We start from the raw sequence: 11676 nt of genomic DNA, 5'->3' as shown, positions 1-11676 counted from the left end.
TCTGTACATGTGTGCAGTTGTCCACAGAGGGTGTTGTAACCCTGGTGCTGGGGTTGTGAACTCTGGTCATCTTGAAGAGCAGCAAATGCTCTAAATCCCTGGGCCATTTCTGAAGCTCTGTCAGGATAAGTAAATGCCACTGCCAAGGTTCAGAATCTTGTATTAGCAAGAGAAAGTTTGTCCATACCACCATGGGGGAAATGCAAAGAAGTTTCTTAAACATAGTAGGTCTAAAACATGCCAAACTTTTTATCTTCATCTTGGACCTATTATGAATGATTTCTGATGAGTCATTCAGCTTTCTCAGGGAGTAAAATTAGAAGTTTTCCAGTCAAACAACCCAGTTAGAACTTACCCCAAGATGAGGATGTAGGCAGTTCAGTGCCAGGCCATCTGAGTTTTATCTCAGACTCCGCAATTCAAAAACAAAAACAAGCCCTTCATGCCCTCGTAAGTGGTAGCCAGTCCTTTTAGAACTTACTGTTTAGGGGCTGGAGAGATGGCTCAGAGGTTAAGAGTACTGGCTGTTCTTCCAGAGGTCCTGAGTTCAATTCCCAGCAACCACATGGTGGCTCACAACCATCTACAATGAGATCTGGCGCTCTCTTCTGACCTGTAGGCGAATACTCACTGTAGACAAAATAAATAAATCTTTAAAAAAAAAAAAAAAAAAAAAAAAAACAACAACAACTTGCTGTTTAATCTCTTAGCCCTTTGCTTACTACTGGCTAGTATGCACTGAGGAGTCACTGTCTGCCAAGCAACTGAGCTGTCCTCTGGCCTGAGTTTTGATTTTGGAGTTTATAATATGGGAACTGAGAATGAATGCAATTGCATTTGGAAATAGGTCTTTAAAAGCAGTAATCAAGGAGAAGTATCATGTTGGTGAGTTCCAGTCTGTGTTTCACCTCTGAGGGGCAAGGTATCCTGGCAGTCAGGAGCCAAGGAATACCACAAAGCCATACCACACAACAAACCTCACACAAGAGCCTGGGAGGAAAGAACTCAGGAGAGTGGCTGCCTCTGCTTGGACAAGAAACAGCAGAGAACTGAGCCGCAGACAGGGCTTATATAGCTTCTTGGGGTTGAGTTGGAGCTTTCCAGGGTGGGGATAGGTGGGATTTCAAGTTCAGAGCTTGGGCTTCTTACTCTGTAGGGCAGGACAGTTAGAATGTTCTGGGTGTGGAACCTGGCAGTTGGAGGTCCTCGGGGAGGGGCCTGGCCCCTTGTGTGGCTCAAGGGAGGGGCTTACATTTCTCCCTTTTTGTTCATTATTGATAAACAATCAGGTTATGGGAAAGGGAGGCAATAGTATCATTAGATAACTTCCTGCTGAATCAGGATGTTCAAGTCCTTTGGGCGGACTTGATCATCAGTATCATCAGGAGTCGCTGGCCTCTGGGTCTGGCTTCTAGGTAATCCTGTAATAGCAGCTGGTTAAAAATCTGGTTAGAAATCTTTTGAATCTATTGTTGAAGAAATCTAGACAAGAAATTTATAAGGCAGGGTGTGACTAGTAGGATTAAGAAAAGCAGGAGAAGGGGGTTAAGGGTAGTATCCAATTCCATGTTAGACTGTCAGTGAGCCACTGGCCAGAGCTGTTTGTTACATTTTTGGAGATTTATCTGGAGTTGTCAGATCTTGTCAACATTTCTCCCCGAGGAAGAGACAAAGACCACTTCTCTCTGCTGTTAGTAAATCTCACCCTTGCTGACTCTGAGCACTATGAAGGCCACTATTTGGCCATGGAGCAGCAGTGTTGGAGGTCCTGGATGAACTGAGAGGAAAGCGGATGGTCAATCCTGCCGTTTCAGTGGTGATGCAGCGGTGTTACACCCAGGGCTGTGAGAAAGGGTTGCGCCATAACCCTGTGATGAGAAAAGAACACTGGGGCACAAGTCCCAGACCACCCAGTGGGTGGGCAGTAGTCACCCTGAGTGCCACAGAGGATTGAGGCATTGTAAACATTCAGACAAGGGCTGGGTCGCAGTGCTCAAAGTATAATTACAGTCTGAGGCATCCTGTGTGCCCACATGAAGTGTGTCCCTGAGTAGTTAAAACAGTCTGTGATACCGAAGGGAAAGATGGGAGAGGTAAGGGGTGGGAGTGGTAATTGGCTCAGAGCAGTTAAGAGAGGTAGGGTGAGAGTCTAGTCCAATGAACGATGGTCATGAGTGTCACCGGGTGGGGGGGGACGACGACACACAGACGAGAGAGAGACACACACACACACACACACACACACACACACACACACACACACACACACACAACCAGTGCCATCATGGTGGTCAGAGTGTTGGTGCCTGATTGCAATTAGGGTGGCCCAGATTTGTCCCATGGTATTTTCAGGACAATATGGGTACCTCTTCATGTTTCTGGCCACTTCTTATAGTAAACTTCCTTTTGGTCATAGAGAAACAGGCACGGGGTAAGCCATGGTGAAGGAGAGATGAATAAGGGGGTTGTAGGGTACTGAATCAGCCTTTGGCAGCCTGATATAGAGCAATTTCCCAGCCCTATTAGAATAGGCTGTTGGTTAGAGGTGGAGGTCTCTTGGATGTTAAACATTCATATGTCAGCTACCCTGGACAGGTATAGATAGGAAGAAACAGGAGGAGAGAGCAAGTCTAGACATCAAATCAGTAACTTGAGTTAGTTTGAAATGTTGAGATGTGGTCATGGCTGAAAAGTATAGAACATCCTCTACCAGTGCTACCTGAAGAGAGAGGACTTGGGAAGGGAGGAGTGTTTGGAGGACCTTGTATGTTAGGAGGTGGGGCAGGTGTTGGGGAGACAGCACTACAGGTGACCCCAAGGGTAACGTTTTTGATTCACGTATAAGAAGTTAGGCTGTGGCCAGAGGTACATTATTGTATGTTAATACATGGAGGTGTAGTGTTAAAAAACCTCATTAAACAAGAATTGTTTTTAAATCTTCCCTGGATAAAACAATTCAAGAATTGTTTTAAATGTTTTCAGAAACTCATGCAGTGTTCTGAGCTCTGGACACCAGAGCAGCCATAGCAGGCAGTATTAGCAGTGGTGACTGGCAGCTGGCAGCACCAGCAAGAGCCCAACAAAACCAACCAACACAGAATGCAGAGAGCTCACACACTCCAACAAGATCACAGAGAGCTCACACACTCCAAGAAGACCACAGAGAGCTCACACACTCCAACAAGACCACTCAGAAACACAGCAGTGGCTGGTGTCATTCAACTGAGCCTGACTGATTTCCGTCTCAGCTCCCATGTTTACAATGAAACTTACAGATACACCAGAAAACATAGCCCCATCTGTGCAGGGAAAACAGACAGACAAAACTTTCCAAACAACCAGAACCAAGCAACAGGGCTACATCTCCTCTTTTGCCATGGATGGGAGTGAAAGGATTTTGTAATTGAATGAGAGGGGAATGATGTTTGACTGTAGAGGAGTTTTGGGAGTCCCATACCCAGGATCCACCTGGGAAGCTGGTAAGAGAAAAGATGTGTCAGATTGTGTGGTTTGGAGAAGGAAGAGGGGTGACAGCTGGTGAGCCTGGGTTTAAAAGGATAAGGGGAGCAAAAGACATAGAGACTCTCACCTTAGTTAGGAGGTCCCTTCCCAGCAAGGGGACAGGACGGGTTGGTACAATTAGGAAGGAGTGGGTGAGGGGAATGCCCCTAGAATACAGCTCAGTGGTGGGGTCTGGTGAGGCTGTAAGGCTGTCCCTCTACTTTGACAACAGAGGAACAAGGAGAGGTAGAGTCCCAAAATTCCATCAGGAGCAAAAACATGGCCCTGGTGTCCAGAAGGAAGGAGATGGGTCGTCCTGATACTGTGGTGATTACCCAAGGTTCCTAAGCGATGGTGGTGGTCAGGCCAAGGGAGCCTGGGAGCCAGGTCCAGGAGGTTAGCTGGAGGGTGATCTGGGCTTGATGTCTTCACATTGCAAAGAACATGAGGACAGTCAGTAGCCCAGTGTCCCTCTTGATGGCACCATGGGCATGGTTAGAACAGTTTGCAAGGGTTTGGACAGACCTGGGCCCAATGACCCTACTGACCACATCTGAAATGGGGACCCGGAGGTTCTTGGGCTTTGGATGCCTGAGCAGCTGCCATGGCCAGCTGAAAGCCCTTAGGCGGCATCAGGTATTTTTGTTTTTGAGCTTCTCCATCCCTCTCATGGTACACCTTGAAGCCCACAGCTGAGTCTTCTGCTTGTGGAGTCAGGGGTCCTTTCTCTAGACATTCAAGTTTGGTCTTAATATCAGGGAATCTCTGGAAGGAGAAGTGGGTCATAGGGAGCCGTTTTCCATCTGGGTCTCAGGATCTAGACTGATATATTGTAAGAGGACCTTTGTGAGGCCATCTAGGAATTAGGTTGGGGTTTTGTGTTTATCCTGGATGACCTCTTTAATTTTTTTTCATAATTTACCACTTTAAAGGTGGCCTTGTGAAGACCATTCAGGAGGCAAGTTACAAATTGATCCCTGGCAAGGATGCCACTGGGGTGTTGTAATTCCATCCAGGGCTCTGGTCAGGGACTGCCTCGGTCACAGCTGGGTGGCGTTAGTTTGGTGGGTTTCATCTGCATGTGTCCCACAGCCTGGTCGAGACTCACCTGCATTCCTGGTAAAAGATTGCTGTGGAGAATCATATAAACACCATGGGAGGTGAGGGTGTGGGACTAGGTCATACACTGGAACTCTTTAATAGGGGTAGAAGAATTAGCAGTGTAGGAACCAATCTCTGTTCTATTTGACAGAGTATCTTAATGAGAAGGTGATGTTTATCCTGACCAGGCCATCTACTCCAGCAACCTCCCACAAACGAGAACTGTGGCCAGTTTAGGTCACATGAAGGGGGGGAGGTAAAGGAAGTCCCATGTCTGAGCAGGTGTGAGGAGCAGGACTAAGGGCTGCCAGTGGCACCTGAGAGGGTTGATTTGGACAGCCTGTGGCTGAGGAGGGAGAAAGGGAGACCGAAGAGGCTGGGAGGGACGGAAGGGACTGTGGGTTGAAGCTGACAGGGGAGGCTCGTTAGCATGATCTGAAACAGTGGGAAGTCTGGTTTGGGCCTCAACTGGCAGCAGCTGTTTTTCCTTGTGTGAGACCAAAATGAGCCATTTTAGAAATAAGACCAAAATGCTTTCACCCTAAAATTAAGGCCTAAGATTTCTCCTTTTGGGAATAGGCCATTAGTTACTGAAACCAGTCAGTTCAGATTCCAGAAACCAGGAAGTGTAAAAGTACAGAGTCACAAGATAGTCACGAGGTAATACCTGCCAGACTATGGAATGTCCTCTCCCTGGTTTCCAGGGTAACTGTCCACAGAAATGCCCCCCACTTGAGGGCAGCCAATGAGAAATGGTGGTGGGCAACCACTCCCTTAGAAGTAATTTCTAGAAGTCCCTAGAAGCGAGCCAATCAGAATTATACCTGTACTAGCACCCCTAAATGATGTAACCTTGTGACTTTTCCCTTTAAAAACTGAGCTTGCAGACAGGTGGGCACTTCCTCCAGCCTCCACTGCGTTGGATGTATTGGACAAAGTCCCTGCCTAGGCTTGTATATGCAGAATTAAACCTTGCTTTTGCATTCCGGCATGCTCGTCTTTGGTGGTCTCTCTGGGGGTCACGATCTGGGCACAACATTTGGGGGCTCGTCTGGGATCCCCACAGACCCCCTGCCGGGACCCCTAAGAGCTCCGGAGGTCCATCTGCACCGATTTGTAAGAGCACTCCATTTTCTTGTCTTTGCTTTCCTTTTACTTTCATTTTCTTATCCGAAGCCGGCGGTTGAATCTGACAGGCTCACCTTGGCGGACGCGCCTGTAAGGTGACCCTGGAGGAGTTGGAAGATGTTCCAACCCCTCATCAGGACGCGGGGGTCCCCACAGGTCCCCCCCCCCCCCGTCATAGGACACCTGAGAGGGGTTCGTCTGTTAGGATGCCCATGAGGGGTCCGTCTGGGGATCGGGAGACTCTGTTGTCCCTGTCCCATCCGTAGGTCTTTAGCATTATCGAGGCTCCCTCTCCGGACTCTCGTCTGCCTGGACCATCTGTAGGGCCCTTGTTCTTACTTTTTGTCTTCCTATCTTGTTCGTCATTGTTATTTGTTATACCTTCATAAATGTACAAATGTGTGAGAACTGTGGCCATATGTGTGAGTGTTTTATGCCTGAGCTTGTGTATGCATTGGGACTTGTGGGCCGGATTGCCAGCCAAAGGGATGGAGACCCCTTCGGTGGTTGAACTGGCACAGACTAACTTAACATTGCTTCCTTGCTCTCTCTGACCAGAGCACAGGCAGCAGGCAGCAGAAAGCTTGCAATGAGTCCAGCAGGCAGCGGCTGCACAGCTGCTACTTCGGGGACCCAGGGCGCCGCTGAGAGGACTAGGTGGCCCGTGAGCATCACGGGGCCTAGATGCAGCGGGTTCGGGGCCCTGGCTCACTCAAAAAACTGTGGAGTAGAGGTTTGGCTACATGGGAACTAGGCATGGCTTTGTGCTAGAGCAGGCAGTGAGCACTGTGGGGCCCAGATATGGCCAGCAGGTTCTGGCTGGGCTCCTGTGTGGACATGGGGCAGAGCTGGCAGAAGCCAGGAGCCTCAAGGAGCTCAGTGTGGGGGCTGGTGGAGAACTACCTGCCCCTCCAGGGTCACAGCTGAGGAGTGGCCTACAGGTTTGTGGGCCCAGCGTGGAGTCACTTTCAGTCTGCTGTTCTCGTGTACTTGATGGTCTGAGGTTGACAGCAATCCTTTGTCTCCATGGTGCATGCCTTCCTGGTTCTCTTCCATGCTGTTGGGTGGGGCTCCCAAGACCTGCCCTGGGGCTAAAACTTGATCAACATCTGGCTCCAAGAATGGAATGTTACCAACAGTTTCTTGTCTGTGGTACAGTGCTCATGCAAATTGAGAGTTATTCTTGTTATGGTATATGCATGTATTTCTGTTCTTGTTTAAAATATTGTAACTTTACAATATATTCTAGAGTACTGAGGGAAATCACAAGAAAGACTTTGGTAAGAGTTTCTGTTTTAAAGGAAAAGAAAAAGCAGAATTTGTCTGGAGTAAATGTCTGAGGGATCAAAGGAACGGACTGAGGGTACATGGAAGGTTGTAGAAGGTCAGAGGGGGTGTGATGTAAACTGTTTGTTATGGTTTCTTATACCTGCAAATACTGAATTTGAAAGTTAATTCTTATTGGTTTTCATCTTAAGAATGCCTAATGATTCTGCAAACTGCTTATGTGTGTATGTGTACAGGTATGTGACTTGAAAATGTAAGCAAGCTTTAACTGTATGTATGTATGTATGTATGTATGTATGTGTGTAACTTGGATCCAACTGTGTGTATGTGTGCAAGTTATTGTTTAGAAAAATGAGCTTTAAACAGCAACCACGTGGCTCCCTCCATCTTGGCTGGTGACCTCATGGGCAGCCATGTGGCTGGCAGCCATCTTTTACTAAGGTTATAAAGATCTACTCGGGTTAACACCTAATACTTATGTCTTTACCAAGTGTTCAACAGCAAGTTTCTAGAGAATTTAAATAGATGGCAACATATGTTTAATAAATAAGATACTTAGTAAATATTAAAGCTGCACATCAATGATTTTATACACAGGACTACACCTTGCTCTGGCAGCTAAACTTTGTAATATAAAGGAATCATATGAAACAGCTGAGGTTTGCAAATGTATGGCAGGACTAGAGTTCCAAAAAGAGTCTAGTTGCGGTGGTGGAAGACATTTGAGAGATCTCAGTCTTTTAAGAACAGTTTTTTATAGTTAAAAACCAATGGCTTAAAAAAATGTTTCTTCTTATCCAAGGTACATTCAGGCTTAAGAATGTTGTCTAGCCTCCTTGTATTTGCTAAGTTTGTTATGTTTTCAGGGTTGAGCTTGAAACAAGTAATTAGAAACAAAGTCTGTCTATTCAGACATACCTGGACAGTCCTCATACTTCAGAGATCTGCAGAATATGGCATTTAAATGTTGATCTAAAAGCTTACTATAACAGACAGGCTTCCAGATCCTAGCAGTGACCCAGGGTCTCCAAAGAAGATTATGTATGAGGCACCACAACGTCTCTGCCTGAAATTTGACAACGCTAACCACAAGGCAAGATGCCCCAATGCAACGCCTGCCGCCAGGACCCAACCCAGACTGTGGACAAGCAGTAGGACACTGGAATTGATTGCACCCTTTTGCCTGATCAAGGTCAGTCTTTCGTGTCCCTATTCCACAGGAAAAATACTCTGCCTTATGGACCTGATGGCAGAAGAAGATTGATGCTGTTCTGACTGGTGCCTCCAATGCTATGGAGACCTGGGTAGGGTTTGGTCCCTGTAATTTATAGGATTGGAAGCTTCTTGGTCTGCACTCAGATAGTGTATTCTTCTCAGATCTCTGACAGTACTGATGGCCAGGCTAGCTCTAACTATGTCAGCGTGGCAGCATCAGGCAACCAGACCCTTCTGCAAGGCTATAGCCAGCTTGTTAACTCACTTTTAAGAAAATGTTCTAAGATATAAAAGTTTAAGTAAATCATAAAGGTTCAGATATGAGTCCAAAATGAGATAAGTTTCAGATTACTCTCCTGTTCTATGGTTCAGAGCTTAACATTTAGGAGTCCTGATGAGCTGGTAGAGCAATGACTACTTACTGTTCAGTCACAAGCTCAATATTTTGGATTTGTTTTAGATGTCATATTTAAATGTAACATGTTGGGACTCAAAGGTATGAGTCCACTTCTGCTGTTTTACAGATACCCATTACCTGCTTTGTCTACAATATGGATTTCAGTACATATTGGTAATACTAATGTATCTAAAACTTTTATGTCATTTTGTAAGTAGGCCTCAAAGGATCAAAAGAGTCATAAAAACCTAGACCCACTTTACAGGGGTTAAAAGGACCCCAGATAAGTATTCCTAAAGATGGTATTTTTCCTCTCTCCTGGTCTTGGGACTACTGCTTTCCCCATTACTAAGGGTATGGACCTAAGGGTTCCAAATAAGTTCATAAATTTTAACTTCTGTTCCTAGTTTAAATTTGTCTCAACAGATTTCTACTCAGCTGGCAGTCACCTCCAGGTTTTAGTCGCTGACTCCACTGCTCCAGATGACTGTGAGCTCTGGACTTGCTAAAAGCTGACATGGACCAGCCCAGCTAACATGGTTCTTCCCTGTCCCTATGGGGTCAGGCAGCTACATGCTTCTGACAAATGCCCCCTTGCCCAGTCTTTGACTAGCTTTTCAGCCTTCTGTGGGCCCCTGACAGCAGCGCCCCAATGCCAGCTCGAAGCAGTTCCAGAAGAGAATACATCACCCATGTTCCCTGTTCAGAAAAGGCTGAAATCCTGGGTCAAAAGAAAATCCCCTGGCATAGGGCCAAGATGGCTAACTATACATGGCCATTATTAGAGAGGGATACTTAGGAGCTAACTGTCCAAAACCCATGATTGGGTTCCATTAGGCACATGAGAAGGGGGAAATGTGAGACCAAAATGAGCCATTTTAGAAATAAGACCAAAATGCTTTTACCCTAAAATTAAGGCCTAAGATTTCTCCTTTTGGGAATAGGCCATTAGTTACTGAAACCAGTCAGTTCAGATTCCAGAAACCAGGAAGTGTAAAAGTACAGAGTCACAAGATAGTCACGAGGTAATACCTGCCAGACTATGGAATGTCCTCTCCCTGGTTTCCAGGGTAACTGTCCACAGAAATGCCCCCATCTGAGGGCAGCCAATGAGGAATGGTGGTGGGCAACCATTCCCTTAGAAGTAATTTCTAGAAGTCCCTAGAAGTGAGCCAATCAGAATTGTATCCATACTAGCACCCCTAAATGATGTAACCTTGTGACTTTTCCCTTTAAAAACTGAGCTTGCAGACAGGTGGCGCTTCCTCCAGCCTCCACTGCGTTGGATGTATTGGACAAAGTCCCTGCCTAGGCTTGTATTGCATTTGGATATCCAGAATTAAACCTTGCTTTTGCATTCCGGCGTGCTTGTCTTTGGTGGTCTCTCTGGGGGTCACGATCTGGGCACAACACTTGGTTGGCTTATGTCATGTGGGCACTTTTAATCAAGATGGGAGTGAGGTCACATGGTAAAGTCCATCCTTTCCAACCCCAGCAAAGACGGCTGCCAGTCTCATGGCCGCCTCCGTCCCTGTCGGGGGACAGGAACTAAGATGGCAGCAAGTCACATGTTTCCTTCAAGATTACCTATGTGTAGATTTTTAGCTGTCAGCCCTGGTGTTATGAGTTTTAAGTTAACCCCTTTGTTACAGATTTTAGAGGTTTTTAATTGTACCCAATATGCTTACAAATCTTGAGGTAAGATTTGTACCTTGCCGGGCAAGGTGGTACATGTCTTTAACCCCAGCACTCAGGAGACTCCATGAGTTTGAGGCCAGTCTGGTCTACAAAGAGAGTTCCAGGACAGCTAGAGCTGTTACACAGAGAAACCCTGTCTTGAAAATCAGACAAAAATGTGTCTCACAAACAAAAGAAAATATATTCATACCTTAGCAAAAGTTTTAGAGAGTTAAACCAAAACCAAGAGTATGAGATGAGTAGCAATATCAGGAATAGTCTGTCTCTTTATTTTGTTTTGCTCTCCTTTCTCTGTTCCGGTCAGGTGGCTCTCCTGATATGGGAGATTTTGGAGGAAACGTTTAAACAAGCCTTGGGTCTAGAGGGGGGACAGCCATATGCTAACTCCAAAGCCAGCTTTTAATTGAAGTGGGACAACATAGAATAATATTCTAATGTCTCTCATACCTGAAAGACACCTGAATCCCTGTAAAACTGAATCCTTTAAGCTGAGAACAAAGAAGGCTTAGAGATAGGAAAATTCTGAGTCCTGACTATAGACAGAGGATACTGCAGAAGGGAGCTGAAAGGTGTACCAGCCCTTGAAGAGTGTGAGTGTGAGCATGTGCGTGTGTGCGCGTGCGTGCGTGTGCGCGTGCGTCCGCGTGCGTGCGTGTGTGCGTGCGTGTGTGTGTGTGTGTGTGTGCGTGCGTGCGTGCGTGCGTGCGTGTGTGTGTGTGTGTGTGTGTGTGTGTGTGTGTAGGGGAGAGTTAATGTGCACACTGCAGTTCTGAGGAAAGGGTGGGAGAAGAGGGTGGGAAGGGGCGCAGTAGCCCTGTCAGGTCTAAGGACACTGCAGGATTGCAGCTCCAAGGGTGGGGTGGGGTCAGATGAAGAGAGCCAGCCAGAGCTGCAGTGGTATTTGCTCCGCCCATGACCTTGGGCTATAGGGCCCAAAGGAGGCGATGCTTCCTGCTGTTGTAAGTGACCTCTTATAAGGAAAGGGAGAAGGGTCACATGCTCCTTCTCCTTGCTCCTGCCTGCGTGGTGGATTCGCTCCCAGTCAGATCAGAGGATGACTTCTGATGTCTACTCCATTCTGTAATTGTGAGTGTATTTCCTCAATTTATATCTTAATAAATTCTGTTAACCATTTAATAGACTCATGGGGATCAATCATAATAAGTGGTAGCCACGTGACAAAAAGACCCCACACTCCCTATAGCTCCTGCCCACAGCCTCTGTGGCAGCGGCAGCAAGTTGGCTCAGAGGATTGTGCATCTGCTGCAGGTCAACCATGCTAGCACCCTAGAGCCACTGGGTCCCAACCACGTGGATCTGAACCCCTTGTGTCCCTACCGTGGCTACTT

The sequence above is a fragment of the Peromyscus maniculatus genome, chromosome 7, assembly GCF_049852395.1.
Source record: "Peromyscus maniculatus bairdii isolate BWxNUB_F1_BW_parent chromosome 7, HU_Pman_BW_mat_3.1, whole genome shotgun sequence".
Classification (NCBI taxonomy): domain Eukaryota; kingdom Metazoa; phylum Chordata; class Mammalia; order Rodentia; family Cricetidae; genus Peromyscus; species Peromyscus maniculatus.
The sequence above is the reverse complement of the archived record's forward strand: the minus strand, read 5'-3'. Positions refer to the sequence as shown.